The sequence below is a fragment of the Corvus cornix genome, chromosome 8 (assembly GCF_000738735.6).
Source record: "Corvus cornix cornix isolate S_Up_H32 chromosome 8, ASM73873v5, whole genome shotgun sequence".
Lineage (NCBI taxonomy): Eukaryota > Metazoa > Chordata > Aves > Passeriformes > Corvidae > Corvus > Corvus cornix.
Genome location: NC_046338.1, coordinates 1,848,076 through 1,863,946, shown reverse-complemented (window position 1 = coordinate 1,863,946; position 15,871 = coordinate 1,848,076). Strand labels below are relative to the sequence as shown.

General features: G+C 49.0%; 1 long non-coding RNA gene across 1 annotated transcript in view; it reads left to right on the top strand.

Moving 5' to 3' along the window:
- LOC109145907 overlaps nucleotides 1-15,871 on the top strand; it is a 42,805-nt gene that overhangs the window by 12,859 nt on the left and 14,075 nt on the right. The window contains exon 2 of the long non-coding RNA XR_002047590.3: nucleotides 12,836-13,046. This is a non-coding gene — a long non-coding RNA (uncharacterized LOC109145907). The remainder of the gene's footprint in view (nucleotides 1-12,835; nucleotides 13,047-15,871) is intronic.

The window sequence follows — 15,871 nt, the reverse complement described above, 5'->3', positions numbered from 1 at the left end:
CAGATATAAAGTTATGTAGAGAAACTGTTTGAATATCGCTGTTACACATTGATTTTAAATATTTATTTCCTCATGGGAACTCTGTTAATGGCTCCCCAAAGTTCATCCTTGTCTCCGGAGAGGGGAATTCTCCTGGTATTCCTGATGGAATTTACTTTGACCCAAACCAACCCTTCCTCAATGGATCAAATATAAACCCAAATAGCTTCGTGTTGGTTTGTTTCAAATGGCTTGATGTCTAAATCAGGGAGGGGAAAGATTTTAAAAGGAGACTATTGGGGGCAGATTTTCTTCTCAAGAGTTAGACCTGGAGGAGAACTTGAACCTCAGCACAGTGAGGGGAAAATCTTCCCCTTTTTGCTGCCAAATCCAAGCAATCATCAGGAATGTGGGATATCTGTGGCTCTGAGGGAGATCCCAACCCAGCAGAGCTGAGGTGGGACGGGGGTAACTGGAGGAGCCCAGGAGCCACCACCGAGCTGCAGCTTCAGGGACCTGCAGCCACTTGAGTGGTCTCCTGAAAAAAATGGGCTGAAAAGACTGAAAAGTGAAAAATCCTGCCCAGAAAATCCATTCATGCTCTGGAACAGGAGCAGGATTTGGGGTTGGCAGGCCAGGAGAGGGGGGCTGTTCACGGAGAGCACCCCACACTTGGTTCCACTGTCCCACCACTGCTTTTTCCCTTAAAATCCTGGTTTTGTCAGAAAATAGGTGACAATGAGAATGATTTTGTCAGTACCTGAAGGAGGAGGTTGGAACTAAATGATCTTTGAAATCCCTTCCAACCCAAACCTACAGAGTTCCCCATAACTCCTTGGGCTGTTGTTTCATAACCTGAACCATTTCAGCCACACGTGAAAAATCCAAATTTTCTAAGGCCCTTCTTTTTCCCCACTTTGGTACACAAAACAAGAGTTTAGTGGTTTGGAGCACTGGGATCTTCTGCCATCCGAGGCCCGTGACATCACTGACTGGCTGCAAATTAGTCAGAAACCCCATTTAAAAATAGCCCCCTTTTCTCAATAGATCTGGGCCTTGTTTGCATTGGAGCATCTGGGCTGGCTTAGCCAACAAAAGCAAAAGGCAGCCCTGCTCACACAGCGGAGCCCTGCAGCTGGAAAGGAGCAAACGGGGATGCTGCTGACAGAATTGTTAATGCTGATAACGCCGGCAGGGCTGGGAGGGACATTCCATCCTCCTGGAGCACAGCAGCGCCGGCCAGAGCTCGATTTGGGACAGGTTCAAAAGCAGCTGTCCAGAGGAGTTTGGGAAAAGAGTTCAGATTCATGGGCAGACTTGAGGCAGAGCTGTCAGGTAGATGAAAAATGGACTTTATGACATTATTCTGCAACTTGTGGCACGAATAATTCCCTGTTTATAGCCCTGTGAAGCTGATGTTCCCTGGGTGCTCCCAGCAGATGCAGTTTCACAGATCAGGACAAATTTGGGGCTGCATTTAAAATGAGGAAGGTGATTTGGCTCGGTTTAGGGTGGTCCTTTCTCCTTTTTCCTGGTTTCCTTCAGTCACTGTTGATCTTCCTGGTTTCAACCAGTGGGATATGCCTGAGATCCTCTTGGGAAGGCAAAGATCTGATGAGGATCGTGCTATAGAAATGTTGCACTGTTTCTGAGGCAAGGCAGGAGCCTCGGAATTTACCAATGAATTCACTTTCCTAAGAAAATTCCCACGTTAGGATGAGGAATACCTGAGGAGTCGTTACGTTTTGTGTGTTTTCTCATCTCTGCCGGGCTGTGACACCGTGGGTTGGGCGAGGTGCAGGGGATGAGCTGCATCCTGAGCTGGGCCCGTGCATCTGGAGAAAGGAATAAACAGAGCAGGAGCCAGCTCTGAGCAGGTCGGAGCTCTGCAGGAGGGAAGGACACCTCGGATGGAGCTCTTCAGGAACAGCTCCCAGCCAGGAATGCGAACAGTCCCGGGCCGAGGGAAGCCGGGGGCAGCTGAGATCCCATTCACCGATGGAAACCACCCCCGGCTGCCAACGCCCCGCACCTTTTCCAGGGAAAATCCAGCTCCGGATTTTCGCCTGCACAGGGAGATGGGACACGGAACTGAACTTCAAATTCCACAGCTCTTTATGAGCTGTTATCTGTGCCCTTCGATCTGTGGAACCTGTCCCTGCTCCGGGAGGGGCAGCCTGTGTCCCGCGGGGTGGCATCCAGGGAGATTATCCAACACCTGTGGAAAAGCCTCCCAGCCGCAGCTTCCCTCTGGACCTGGCTCTGGTTTAGTCGCTGCGATTCCAGGAGAGGGCTGGAACCTCTCCAGGTGCTGCGGGTGCCACCGGGGCTGCCCGAGGATGGCTGCTGGGGAAACTCCAGCTCCTCCTCCTTTTCTCCTCTTCTCCTCCTCCTGTTCCTCTTCTCTCTCCTCTAGATGGCCCTGTGGCCCTGCCTGGGAGACGCCGCTGCTCCCGGCAGGAGGGAGGGAAGGAGGGATGGATGCTCCCCGCTCCTTCTTGGAGTGTCAGCTGCCAAAAGGGTTTAGTTCAGCTTTTAGCAGTCTGTGGGATGACAAAATCACGGAATTGTTTCGGTGGGAAAAGATCTTTAGGACCATCGAGTCCTCCAGCACTGCCAAGGCCACCACTGCCCATGTTCCCAAGTGCCACATCCACATGGATTTTAAAACCCTCCAGGGATGGGGACTGCACCTCTGCCCTGGGCAGCTGTGCCAGGGCTGGAGAGCCCTTTCCAGGACGAGATTTCCCCTACAATCCAGTTTAAGCCCCGCCTAAACCTCCCCCTAAGACATCTCCTCAGCTTGTTACCAGGTATAGTGTCACCTGAGAAGAAGCCAAATCAAAAACCAGCGACATTTCCTATTAAAGCCAGGTTTAAAACAGTTTAGAGGAGTTAATGAAGCAGAGAAGACCTCATTCACGGTGAAACAAGGCAATAAAAGGTTTGTTACTCCTGGGAGCGGCTTCCACTGCAGAGTATCTGTAACACAGGTGCTGCACTGCCCTCGTAACTCACTCAGGAGCTGTTCACTCCTTTCCATAATCCTGCTTTTCCCAGCACTGAGGATGACCTCTCCCAGAGCCTGGCCACTTAGGTGACTTCAAAGCGCTGCCTGAAAATGCTGGTGGCCAGGGGTGGCTGCAAGGCTCCTTCCTCCTGCTCCTTTTCTCACCAGGGGTGTCCTGTGGCTCCACATCCAACAAGGAGGGTGATCAAAGGTACCCAGCGAGCAATAACCTCCACCAGGGGTGAGAGAACTCAGGCTGGAAGATCTCTTTTATCTCGGGCACGCTGTAAAATATGTTAATAATTTAGAGCATCCAAGGACAAAAAGACAGCACTTGAAAGGGAGGTGAGAGAACGGCACGAGTTTTATGAGGGCTGTTTGCAGAGCGAGGAAATCAAACAAATCTTTCATTTGACTCTGAGCATGAGAAAGAGGTGTGAGGCAATTCTTAATGAGATCGATGCCCGAGGCAAAGTGCATTCTCTGGCTCTTTTGTGTTTGGCTTTCTTTTTTTTCTCTTCCTTTTTTTTTTTTTTAATTTTTTAAAAATTTAAATGAAAAATAAAACAAGGAACGATCTCGAAATCCCGAGGTCAGCTCCCTTGTTTTGCTGGCGTGAACAGCCCTAAATGTTGGAAGGTTTGCCTGGAAGTGGAGCCCGGAGGGGCTGTGGGGGCTCTGCCAGCACCACCATGTGAAGTTGGAGCACTGTCAGGGAGTTTGGGATCTCCTATGGCTCTGAGATAACCAGGAATTCTCCTTAGATGCTCCACGGGGCATCGTATAACACCCCAGATTTTGGGGCATGACAGGGAAGCAGTTTGAGGTTTTATTTTGTTTTCCTGAGAATAATTCCCTGTTCTCCTGACAGCAACAATTTACTGATACCCCATAGGGCACCCTGAATTAGGATTTTAGGGCCCCACCCACCCCAAACACCTTCCACAGGTGGGTCCCTTCTGCAGGACATGCCCTGAGCCTTTATATCTGCCCAGTTTAGCATCTCTGAGCATAGAAGGTAGAAGTACTTTTCTCTGTGGAGCTTGCTGGTTATGAAAATATTACTTTTTGGTGTGATGGGTGAGTTCAGAGTAATTTTACAACTTCTTCAGCTTGTTATCTGTATTTAACCAGCCCCTGGGTGGGGATCAGGCTGCCTTTCCAGTGTATTTGGGTGCAGGAATTTGAACAACCACAAGCTTCTTGTGGAGAATGAAAAAGGAGAATCAGCAAATCTCGTACAGATATTTTGTCCTGAAGTCAGAACAGCCCTGAGTAACCTGGGGAGAGGGTGAGGGACCAGCCCAAGCTGGGCAGATGAGCCTCCCATCTCCCTTTGAAATCTTTCCAGCTCTGCTGGATGCTGCAGCTCTGATGGATCCCGTGTGCCTGCAGAGCCGGGGCAGCTGTGAGGTAAAACCACGGTGCATTCATTGCTAAATGACAATTTATGTGCCAGGAAACGTGTGTTAGTGCCACATTAAAGCCCTGCTAATTTCTCCTGATTAATTGCAGCAGCAATATCAAGTGAATTATTGATTGGGCTCTCGTTACCACAGCAGCTGTCTGTCATCACCCTGTGGTGGTTTGTGAGGACTCTTCCCCTTGTCCTTCCTGGGCTAGACCTCTGTGATGGATCATGAGCTACATTCCTACAAGGAGCAGATGCCAATTTCCCTGCTGCTAGGGGTCACATGAGGAGGTATTAAAGTTTAGAGGAGACGTAGAGTGAATAATGGAGCAGTACTTAAGGTGTTGTTGAGGATTGAGGAATGAAACTGTCTTGGAAGCACAACCAAGGGTGGGAGTGGATCCAACTGCAGAGTCCTGGAATGGTTTGGGATGGAAGGGAATCTAAAGCTCATCCTGTTCCACCCCTGCCATGGTCAGGGATGCCTTCCACTATCCCAGGGTGCTCCAACCTGGCCTTGGACACTTCCAGGGATCCAGGGGCATCCCCAGTTTCTCCAGGCAGCTTTTGGAGAGGGAAGGCTCTGTGTGCTGAGGTCAGCTTTCATTTGGACTGTTCTTCCCTTGAGTGCTGCACTGTGGATCAGCTCTGCCCAGTGAGGCCCAGCTGGGGATATTCCAATGTGGAATTTGTGCTCACACCGTTCCTTCCCTCTGGAAGGAGGCACAAGAGCTTCTCCTGCCACTCAAGGCCAAGCCAAGCCTCGTGCCTCGCTCAGGGCAGGCAGGGGGAGGTTTATCCCCACCTCCGAGGCACAAAAGGCACCACCACAACTTTAATGTTTATTTGTAGGTCAATGTCAGCCTGAATTCTCCATTCCTGGTGCTCCCTGCCCGGCAGTCACTTCCTCTGGACACTTCTTGGTGCTTGAGCTTTGTTCCCAGCACTGTAGGAATGCCTGGGAATGTGATCTGTGAGGATTATCCAGCTCTGAGGGGCTGTGACCAATGGCAGTGACAGGGCAGAGCTGGTGGAGTCACTGCAGAGAAATTAAAGAGCACACTCCACTCCCTGTGATCAGCTGGCAGCCAGGGAGGAAGGAAAAGACAATGGGAAAGAAAGAAAGAAAACACCCCAATCCTTCCACGGCCATTCGCATCCATCCTGGGAATTTCCCCAGGAAGAGCCAGGCTGGCAAAATGACCACTCTGATTAATTAGTGAAATGAAAAGGCAAAATGCAGGAGTTGGGGGCGAGGAGAAGCATCTCCTCAGGGCAGGTATTTGCTGCTGAATCCAGCACGGTTTGGCCTTGCCCGCCGTTCTAAACTGATTTTAAGTGAAGCTTTATTAATTCCTGCAAGCCTCAAATGAAAGGGAAAGCTGGAATTTCCAATGGCAACACGCAGGAAAACACTGGGTGCTTTGCTAAGGAAAATATAATCTCCAAAGCTGGAGCCAGAGGAGGGGAGTTAATTTATGTTGACTGGAAAAATAGCAACTATCCCATAAATCCTGCAGGAATGGGCTGTGCCAAAATTGTCCATGTAAAACCCAAAGGAACCCTTCAGAGCAAGAGAATTGCTTTTGGGGTGACAGCAAGTGGAGGGGAGGAGCTGCCAGGCTGTGATCCTAAAAATACAACAAATAAGATGTGGAGTAAATCAAGAGTAGAGACCAACGTGGCAGCATCTTCCTCTTTCTCCAAAGAGTTCGTGTCTGGCAGGACAAGAAGGGCTCTGGAGCTGCTGCTGAGTCCTCACAGGAGGGATCAGGGTTTGTCACAGAGCCTCACATGTGGTTTAAAAACATCTCACAATTCAGTGTTATTGTAGGAGATAATATTCTTACCTGCAGTGAAAATAAAGGTGAAGGGAAATTCCAGTACAACCAATTTATGTGCTGAAAAATGGCGTTTCAGCTTAACCCAGAGGGTCAGGAAATCTGCATTAAATGGGGTGAGAGCTGCCAGTTTGCTGCTGTGGTGTTGAGGGGTTGCCATACTCCAGCTGTAGGTAAATGGAATAAAATCATCCTGCCCAGAGCCTTCAGGCTCTTGGTGGCAAATCCTCTTCATCCCCACTGATTCCATGGCTTTTTTTCCCATGCTCCAGCTTTGGAGACTGCCTGGCTTGGATGAAGTGCAAGGAAAATAATCCCAAAATTGATGTAAAACCTCCCGACACTAGGCAACGCTTGGAAGTGCCTTGGGTGGAGACTTGGTAATGCTCCTGGCACCTCTCACAGGCTCCGTCCCCTTGTCCATGAGTTTTAACGTGGAAGTGAAGCTGAGCAGGGTCAAAGGACGCTGGGAGGGAAGTGCTGGTGTTGGAGGAGGAACTGGGAACAGGGCTCAGGGTGGAAAGTTGGGGCCATAGACACAAACCTGCTACAAACGCTGTTATTCTGCTGCTGCTTTCGGTGCAAGTTGATTTTATTAAGCATTTAATTCCAAGATTTTGATTCACTTTTAACGTTTATCTGTTTTAATTCAATTATTTCAAGGTACGTGGTTTTGATTTACCACAGCAGCTTAATTCCTTAAAGAAGAAAACCAAAGAGTTTCCCAGTAACTTCTCCCTCCCTGTGTAAGGCTAAAAAGAAAGGAGGAAATTAAATGTTTAAATCTTTCCATCTTTTTTTGCTGTGCAGTGATACTGACACAGGCAAACCCCGATTCTACACCACGGTAGATATTTTAAAATTAATTTCTGTTGCAGTGACTGGACCCTAATTGGTGTTACTGCATCAGCTGATGGAGCAGTGCCAGCTCCGGGCCTCTGCTTTGGGAGATTCACCTCTGGCTCTTAAGGACAGCAGAATAAAAAGGTCCTGGAAGGGACCTTCAGGATCACTCAGCTCCACCCCTCCTGCCGTGTCTGCCCACGCTCAACAGTAAATAACAAAGCACAGGCCTTTTCTTTTTGCAATCAGCAGCTGAAGGAAAATTGGTTGAAGTGGGAGCCAGATTGTGCCCAGGTGTGCGGCTGGAAGTGGGAAAGGTCCCCTCATTCCCCTCCTGCAGGGCAGGGGCAGTGTCCTGCGAGCTGAACACCAGAATTTTGGGGCAGCCACCCCCCCCCAGCCCTTGGCTTTTGTCCCCTAGCCTGGCAGCAGTGGGCAGCTCCCTCAGCGCTCCCCTGCTGCCACAGCCGGCATCGGGTGCTTTCCATCGGGAAGGACAGGCTCGGGCTTTATTCCACCTCACCTGGGCTCTGGATCCAGGTGAGCTCAGCTGCCTCGGTGCCTTTAATTGTCATTATCAGAGACAAGAATCCCACACCGGGTTGGGAGGGACCTTACAGCCCAAACCATCCCATCCCATTCCACCCGTGCCGTGGCAGGGACACCTCCCACTGTCCCAGGCTGCTCCCAGCCCCAATGTCCAGCCTGGCCTTGGGCACTGCCAGGGATCCAGGGGCAGCCCCAGCTGCTCTGGGCACTCTGTGCCAGGGCCTGCCCACCCTCCCAGCCAGGAATTCCTTCCCAATCCCTAATCCAAGCCTGCCCTCTGGCAGTTCAAATATCCATCGGTTTTGATCGAGTTCGCCGTGGCCGCCTGGCTCTCTTGATTAAAGCCAGAGCTGCCACTCCCCCTCCCGAACCAGGAATTTGGGAGCAATCAGAATTTCCAGTGGTTCCCATCTGTGTGGGACCAAAGGAAACCCTTTGTCATGGTCCATCGCCTGTCACTGCACAGATCCCCCGGACTGCTCTGGCTGCACCTTCCTTCCCATGGCAGATCTGGGAGCATTTTGGCTTTGCTGAGGAGATTTATCATCTTCTGTGGGAGCTGAGCTCTGGATTGGCATAAGGGAAACCCATGGGAAGCCAGGGAGCTGGGAAACTGCTATTCATCTTGTCCCAGCTAATGCTAGGACTAGGTTTAACCAGCTTTAATTATAAAGCCACGTTTATAGAAATCTATATCCAGTTTTATACATTTTGCTGTGTTTTATTTTTAACTATGGAGCAAAAATTTTTTAAAATTAGGGATCTTATTTAATTTATTTATTAAATAATATTTAATTTAAAGAGTAATTAAAAATTATCAGGTCTTGTGGTGAAGTAGATCTTCTGTAGCTGCACCTTTCAGATGTTACTGATTATACAGAGTTGTACTTAATTAATAAATTACAATATTATTATTAGCTGTAAAGCAAACTGATTTCTGTGGGTTTTCTCACTTGTAAATCGAAGTTTGTTGTCATAAATAGTCAAATATGACAAGAACAATTTGTTAGCAACTAATGTAAAGGTAGATGAGGTCATGGCATAATAGTTGGATCAAGTCAAGGTTATCAGTTTTATCTTACTGCCTTTAGCCTTTACCCAAGAGCAGCTGTTCAACATTTCATTGTCAGTTTTAAAAGTTCCCCTCTCTGATCCATTGCTATTCCTAAATGGAATATGCCTGGGAAATGAAGAATATTTTGGCTTTTTTTTGCAAAAGCAATACAGAAATCACCCTTTGGTGGAGTCCCTCCTGTGCTTGGGGATGAGTTACTCATTCATCCTGCTCGGATCCTGCTCCATTTGTGCAGAGATATCAAAACATAATCAGGAATATCTGAGGGCAGTTTGATGCTCCAGGAGCTTTGTCCATGGGTTACTGCTGGCATTGTCTGCCACTGACAGCCCTGTCTGTGGAAAGGATATTAGGGAAAAAATGTCTGCAGTGAAAAACTCTGATTGTGCTGCTCGTCTGGGAAGGAGTTTAAATAATATCATTCCAGGCTGAATATGTAATTTGGCATTAAAATCTCATAACAGGATTAGCCCATCACTCACAGACCCTGCAAGAAGAATTTTCAAGGCAGTTATTTATGTGGAGAAGCCAAGACACTTGTGCTTTTTCCAGGCAGATAATGGGGGCTGGAGAATGATTTATGCCAAATGGAAACAATTCCTCATAATTGCATGAAGTGCTTAATATTCCATCTCCTCCCCGTTAACAGGAAACTGTCTGGCTTTCAATTTATGGTTAATTTGTAATAATCAGACACTAAATCTATCATGTGCTCCTTTGCACTCTGGAATCAAATGAAGCCTTTTCCCCTGGGAGTCTCCTTCCAAAGCCCTGCTCACCCCTTGCTGTCAGTAGCACGATTTCCTTTCCTCACTTCACGTGCCTCTAATCAGCCAGGAATTAGGCATTTAATTCAGCTGATTTAGGAAATAAAATCCGTGCATTCCCATCTCCAGCAGATCAAGAATTCCTGGATATTCTACTTGCATCCCAGGAGTGGAAAACACTTTGTGCTGCAGGTTGGGAATAGCAGCAGGTACGGAGCAGGGCAGATTCACAGAATCCTCTGCCGGTGGGATTGTGTGGTTTTTTGGGAGCTGGAGAGGCTGGATGAGGAGCACAAACTGCCTGGGAGCTCCAGCTCTGGAAAGGTACAACTTCCCCAAAAATCAGTTGGGATTTCTGTATCCAGCATTGCTGTCAGAGGAGTTTCCCTGGGAATTGGTTTTGGTTACAGTGGCATGTTCATTTTCTGAAGCTTAAGGATGCTGGCTTGGGCTCCCACTAAAATCCCACAAACTTTAATTTAGTGGGATGGCCTGAAACGGGGACTGTGCCCTGGAGCAGGCCCTGACATTAACCAGCTTCCCCAACATTATAATTTCAACCTGAAGTGCTGCCAGACAGGGCAAGGAGCTGATTTTGGAGGCTGTAGGAATGTAGTCAGAAATATCAGAGCTGGAAATGCACAGGTCGGGTTCATCCTTAGGGGGAAAAAACCCCCCCAGGCTGGCAGTGAGGTCTGTGAATTTATCTTGGTTTTCACGAGTGGAGGAAGAAAGCAAAAAGCAAAGATTGTTTCAATGAGATGTGAAAATTCCAAGCCCTGGGAGCTCTGCAGAAGCTGAAACAAACCTGCTGAGACCCCAGGCTGCACAGGGACACGCGTGGGATATACCTGCAGGCTCCAAATCCAACCCTGGATGTTTATTCCAAGCAGGATCGAGCCAAGTCTGGAAAAATCCACCATGGATGTCTTGTGAGAAACCAAATCCCCGCCTGCTTCCAGAGCAGGGCTGACTCCCCGCACAAGGAGGATGCCCCAGGGAAAGGGTGAAAGTGGGAGGGAGAGGAGCAGGGCTGCTTCGGGGTGGAAGAGTTCAGTGCAAGGTCTGACCAAACAAGAAATCCTTTGTTCCCGGGCAGGAGAAACCCAAAGCTCCAGCAGGGCATGTCAGGCTGCTCCACTCTCCCCCAGCACCTGTGGATTATCCTGATGGGGTGATGATGATCCATGCACAGGGCTTGGATTTATTTTCCCCTCTTCACAGCTGCTGGTAACATCCTGATCGTTTGGACGATGTGAGGAAGTCAAATCCATCCTCAGAGACTGAAATATGTTTTATTTTTGGTGAAGTTTGGGAAGAAAAAAGGCGGTTCGGAATGAATATCTGTTTTGGAATGACTCTGGGAGAACCCAGCACAAAACAACCACAGTGTTCTGCTGCAAAGAGCAAACATGTCAAGTCTCTGCTATACCTTGATTTTTCTAGGTCACAGAAATACAGCCTGAAAGCTTAAAGGTCATTCCTGAATATCCCTAGGAAAAGCTGGACACAGAAAATGTACTTGGCTACAGTCAGAGAAGTGATTTGGCTCAGTGAGTCCCTGAGCCCAAAGATACCAAAAATGTCTGGATTATTTATAATCCCTGTGGAACCTAACTAGGTTGAGAAATACTCTCCTGTCATCTTTTGGTTCCTCCCCAGAAAGAGACTTCCCAGACCTTTAAGCAGATTTTGAGGATGACAGCTAGCTGCAATCCAGGAGTCGCTGCTAGTTTTGAAGCACTGCTTGATTTTAGGGAATATCTGAAGGAACTGTTTAAAATCCAGTAAATCTCCTTGCTTTCTCTTGGATTAATGAAATACCTGGGAAAAAATAGTGCTGCAGCCACCTGCCCTGTGGCTTTCTGAAGCTTTCTCCAGGCTATTCCATCAGCCCAGCAGTGGAGCAGGATATATTTTATATTGGATTGCTTGGAATTAGCAAAGGCAAGTGTGTCAGGGAAAAGAGCTGGAGCTGCAGCTGATATAAGATCCTTTATTGGGTACACACACGTTGCAATTCCATTTGCCAGGAATCCATGGAGAACGTTTCCCTCCAAGCACAGAAATGCTGGGAGAGGATGGTTTGCAGTAGGAGTGTGAGGAATAAAACCCCGGGAGTCTTGCAGCTTCCTTTGGTTCCTGAAGCAGCTCCTCTCCCACCGCCCCAGGGCTGGGCGAGTGCTGGATCTGCAATATTGATTACCTGGGCCACGGGGCCTCGTTTGTAAAGCCTGGATCCAGTAGGAATCCATCAGGATTAATCCTAACCTGGTCCTTTTCACTTTGCTGCTGCCCTGGTGGCTTTTCCAGCTCCATCCATCTGTTAACACCATTTCCAAAGGCAGCCTTGGAAGGCTGTCCCTGCAAGGGAAGAGCTGAATGCGAGGCAGGAACCCAGCTGTTGTCAGCAGGCCACAGCCATGATGAATGAAAATTTAACTTCTCCCAGATGTTCTGCCATCCTTCCCCATCTCCTGTCCTTCCCATTCCTCAGCCCTTTCATCCTGCTGCTGCTGGAGGTGGTGCCCGTGGCCAGGGGAGCACTGGGCTTTCCATAATGGATGTTGACAGGGAAGGGAGCAGCAAAGGGAGAGATCCAGCCCTCAGCCATGGCCAGAGCTGGAATTTTAATGGATCAAAGGCATCCAGACAGCCCCCGCATGAGGGGAGCATCTGGAAGAAATAATAATCAGAGGTTTAGGGGGCTGCTTGGCATCTTCCAAGCAGGTTGGAGCAGTGCTGGAATGGGGAAATTGTCCTTTAATTTGAGGCTGTTCTTGGAGGCTTTATGGTAGGGCCTTGCTGGCCAAAGGGCCTCCCAAATCCCTTGGGAAGGGCTTAGCCCCTCATGAGGGGGTAATAGGAAAGCTTGGAATGGGAGTCAATCCTATTATTTTGTTGATTTATATTTTTCCATGACATATGCAGCAGCAGTTGCTACAACAAAGGGCTGCATTTATAAATGATGCAAATTGAATTTTACAGGCATGCACATGTAGCTGCTCGTGTCATACATCGGGTTTGGATTAATGGATTATGGGATATTATAGGCCAGCATGTCTATACGTATTTCTAGGAAGGAATTGTTCCCTGGGAGGGTGGGCAGGCCCTGGCACAGGGTGCCCAGAGCAGCTGGGGCTGCCCCTGGATCCCTGGCAGTGCCCCAGGCCAGGCTGGACACTGGGGCTTGGAGTGACCTTGGATAGTGGAAGGTGTCCCTGCCCCTGGCAGGGGTGGAACTGGATGGGCTTTAAGGTCCCTTCCATCCCAAACCACTTTATGATTTTAGGATTTTTTTCCTTTTCCCCGACTACTGAATCCTGAATGATGTTTCCCTTCTGATTCAACTCATCCCAGGCTGACCTGCAGCATCCCCATTTCTAAGTCTGCACTTCAAATGCTGCCACACAAGAGGTTTGCTGGTGCACACGGAATTCTGCTCCCGGAGCTGTGGGATGGCGTGGGAAGCATGTCAGCAGCCATGCCTGCGAATGGGGGGCTGCATCCTACAACTTCCTCACAAGAGGAAGAGCAGACACTGATCTCTGCTCTCTGTGACAGGAACAAGGTAAGAGGGAGTGGCTGGAGCTGTGCCAGGGACGTTTAGGTTGGATATTGGGAAAGGCTCTTCCCCCAGAGGGTGCTGGGCACTGCCGAGGCTCCCCAGGGAAGGGGCACAGCCCCGAGGCTGCCAGAGCTCCAGGAGCGTTTGGACAGCGCTGCCAGGGATGCCCAGGGTGGGATTGATGGGGTGTCAGTGCAGGGCAGGAGCTGGATCCATAATCCAGTGGGTCCCTTCCCACTCAGTTTATGCTGTGATCCCTAAGGTGTTCACTGAGCTCCCCTGGTGTTTCCAGGTGCTGCTGCCCTCCCCCAGCAGAGTCTGTGCGGTCACAGCTCAGTGCCCTGGCAGTGATTTGATCTCTCCACAGGCACTTCCTCACTGAGAGCTGGGATCATGGGCTGGAGATTGCCTTATTCCCACCTCACGGAGCAATCCCGTTCCCCACAGGGAAGCCTGGCTGATCCCTGCTCTGCCGCAGCCCCTGGTCCCATCCTGAGCCCCACTCCCCAAGTGCAGCCAAACATCGAGGGCTCTGCGTTGTGCTGCTTCTCTGCAGCTTTTCTGCAGATGCACCCAAGCCCAAATGTGAGCTCAATTATTTTTGTCATCATCCCTGACAGTTGTGATTCATCACCCAGAGTTGTTTTCTTGCACATAATAACTTCTGTGGAGCAGAAAAGCTCTTCAGCTGCACATCTGTCAGCAACCCAGGGCTCCTCAGCCCAGCAAACAAAAGAGCTTCATTTCTTCCTTCTAACAAAGACATTTGCTAAAAGAGGCTGTAAATGTTCAGAGGGGGTTGTGTCGCTGTGTGAGCTCCAAAATATTCCTGTTATGATCTGTATTAGAGGCTGGGTAGACATACAAGCTCCAAGTGTCATTAAAGTGTCACACAAGTGTCACTAAAGGGGCAAGCGAGAGCTTCCAAACCCTTGGTGGATGTAGAGGGTGATTTCTCTTAGGTCAGTTTAAAATTCCAGCAACTGTAGCTCGACTGTAACTGCTGTGTATCTACTTGGATAAATAATCACCATTTCAATGGACAGAAAACGACCTAAGACACCCCAGTGTGTTGCCTGGAGTTTGTGAAGGTCTGGCTGGCCAAGCTCAGGTTGTTTCCAGCCAACTCCACCTCCCTTTCCTGCATATTCTGAGGTCCTGGGACAGGCTCAGCCACATCCCAGCTTCTCCCTCCTCTGGCACATCTGCGGGACACCATTCCGTGGTCCTCACCCATGTGGTCTGGAAGATTTAATATGTGAGGACTGGGGGAAAAATCCCCAAAAGGTAGTTGAATTTAAATGGGGGGAAAAAGTCCATGAATATTCAAACTATGGGAAAAAAAACAGGTTGAGAGTTTCCCTTTCAGATGTTGTGGCTGGAATAATTTGGAGTAAGGTGAAGAACAAGACAGCAGTGAGGAAATGCTGGGTGTGGGTTGGAGCAGGGACAGTGGGGTCCCGTGTGGGTCACACCCAGTGATGGCACTGACAGCCCGGGGACATCAGTTTGACTCTGGGCAAATGAGATGTGGAGAGCAGAGTGGGACTTACTGGTTGAGGTTTATAGGATTTTTGGGTTGGGGTTTTGTTTTTTTATTACTTCAGTTGGCAAAGTCAATTGATAAAAATATTTTCCAGTGGAAATTAGATTTTATACTATTTTATACTTCCACTAGATTGCTAGTACAAGCAATTCAGCAAAACCTGGTTTTACCCATTTTTAATTCTTAATCTTAAAAGCAGAAATTTGGCTTTGAATTTCAACTAAAACGGGAAGGTTTGTTAGGGAAACACTGCCCTGGAACTGCCTTCTTTTCCATGTCCACCCCTCTGGTTTGTTCTCCATCCCACACTGGTTTTTAGGGAGGAGACTCTGGGGTATTTGAGTATAAAATTACCTTGTTTTTTCTAAGTATCTGACAGAAATCCCTCTTGCTGTGAACTGAGCGGATTTCTTCTACTTTTATTCTTCATGGGCACGGAAAACAGTGGATAATGGTCGTATGCAGAATAACCTCTGGGGATTTTTACTGCCTTTATCCTTGTGTTTTCTGTACACAGCAAAGCCAACGCTTCCCAGCTTTCCTCATCCATCTTTATTTCAGGAGTCTGTTCCCATTCCTCTGAACCTTTTTCCCCATTGTTTTCCCCGGGGTGGGTGCACAAGAGCTGTCGATGCTCTCCGTGTCCGGCAGGCCAAGCTCCCCTGGGAACGTTCCGCACCCCGTGCTCGTGTCCAACGCAGGACAGCGAGGAGCTGCTCCCCGGTGCAAAGTTCCTCCTCCTCCTCCTCCTTCTCCTCCTTCTCTCCAGGACGCTCAGAGCCGCTCCCGGGCTCTCCCTCCGGCATTTGCCTTCGGGTAAATGTTTGCGCATCAGGAGCAGCCCAGCAGAGGGGGTGCAGACCTTTTTCAAATCGGGTTTGAGGGATGATTTGCGTGGAAATGCAAATGGCGTTTGGATTAATGGCTTTATTATTTTTTTTTCCCCTATGCACCACCGAAATTTTCACTTTATAAACCAATGTTGGGGCTTTGCACATCCCCAGTGGGTGCTGTCACCCTCGTGAGTGTTAATAGAAGTTTTTGCCTCGCTGATGCTGGGAAACAGAGGAGCAGAGGGCCCTCATCACAGGGGCAATATTCCCTGTGACCTCTGGCAGTGCTGCCGAGCCAGAAGTGCAGACCCCAGCCTTTGGAGCAGCCTGATGGTGTGTCACAGGCAGTTCGTAAAGCAGGGGGAGCCTGAGGGACAGAGAGATTCTGAGCTTTTTCCAGAGGCCAGGCAGTAATTGCAGGGTTTGGATCCATCCCTCCCTCCCAGCCG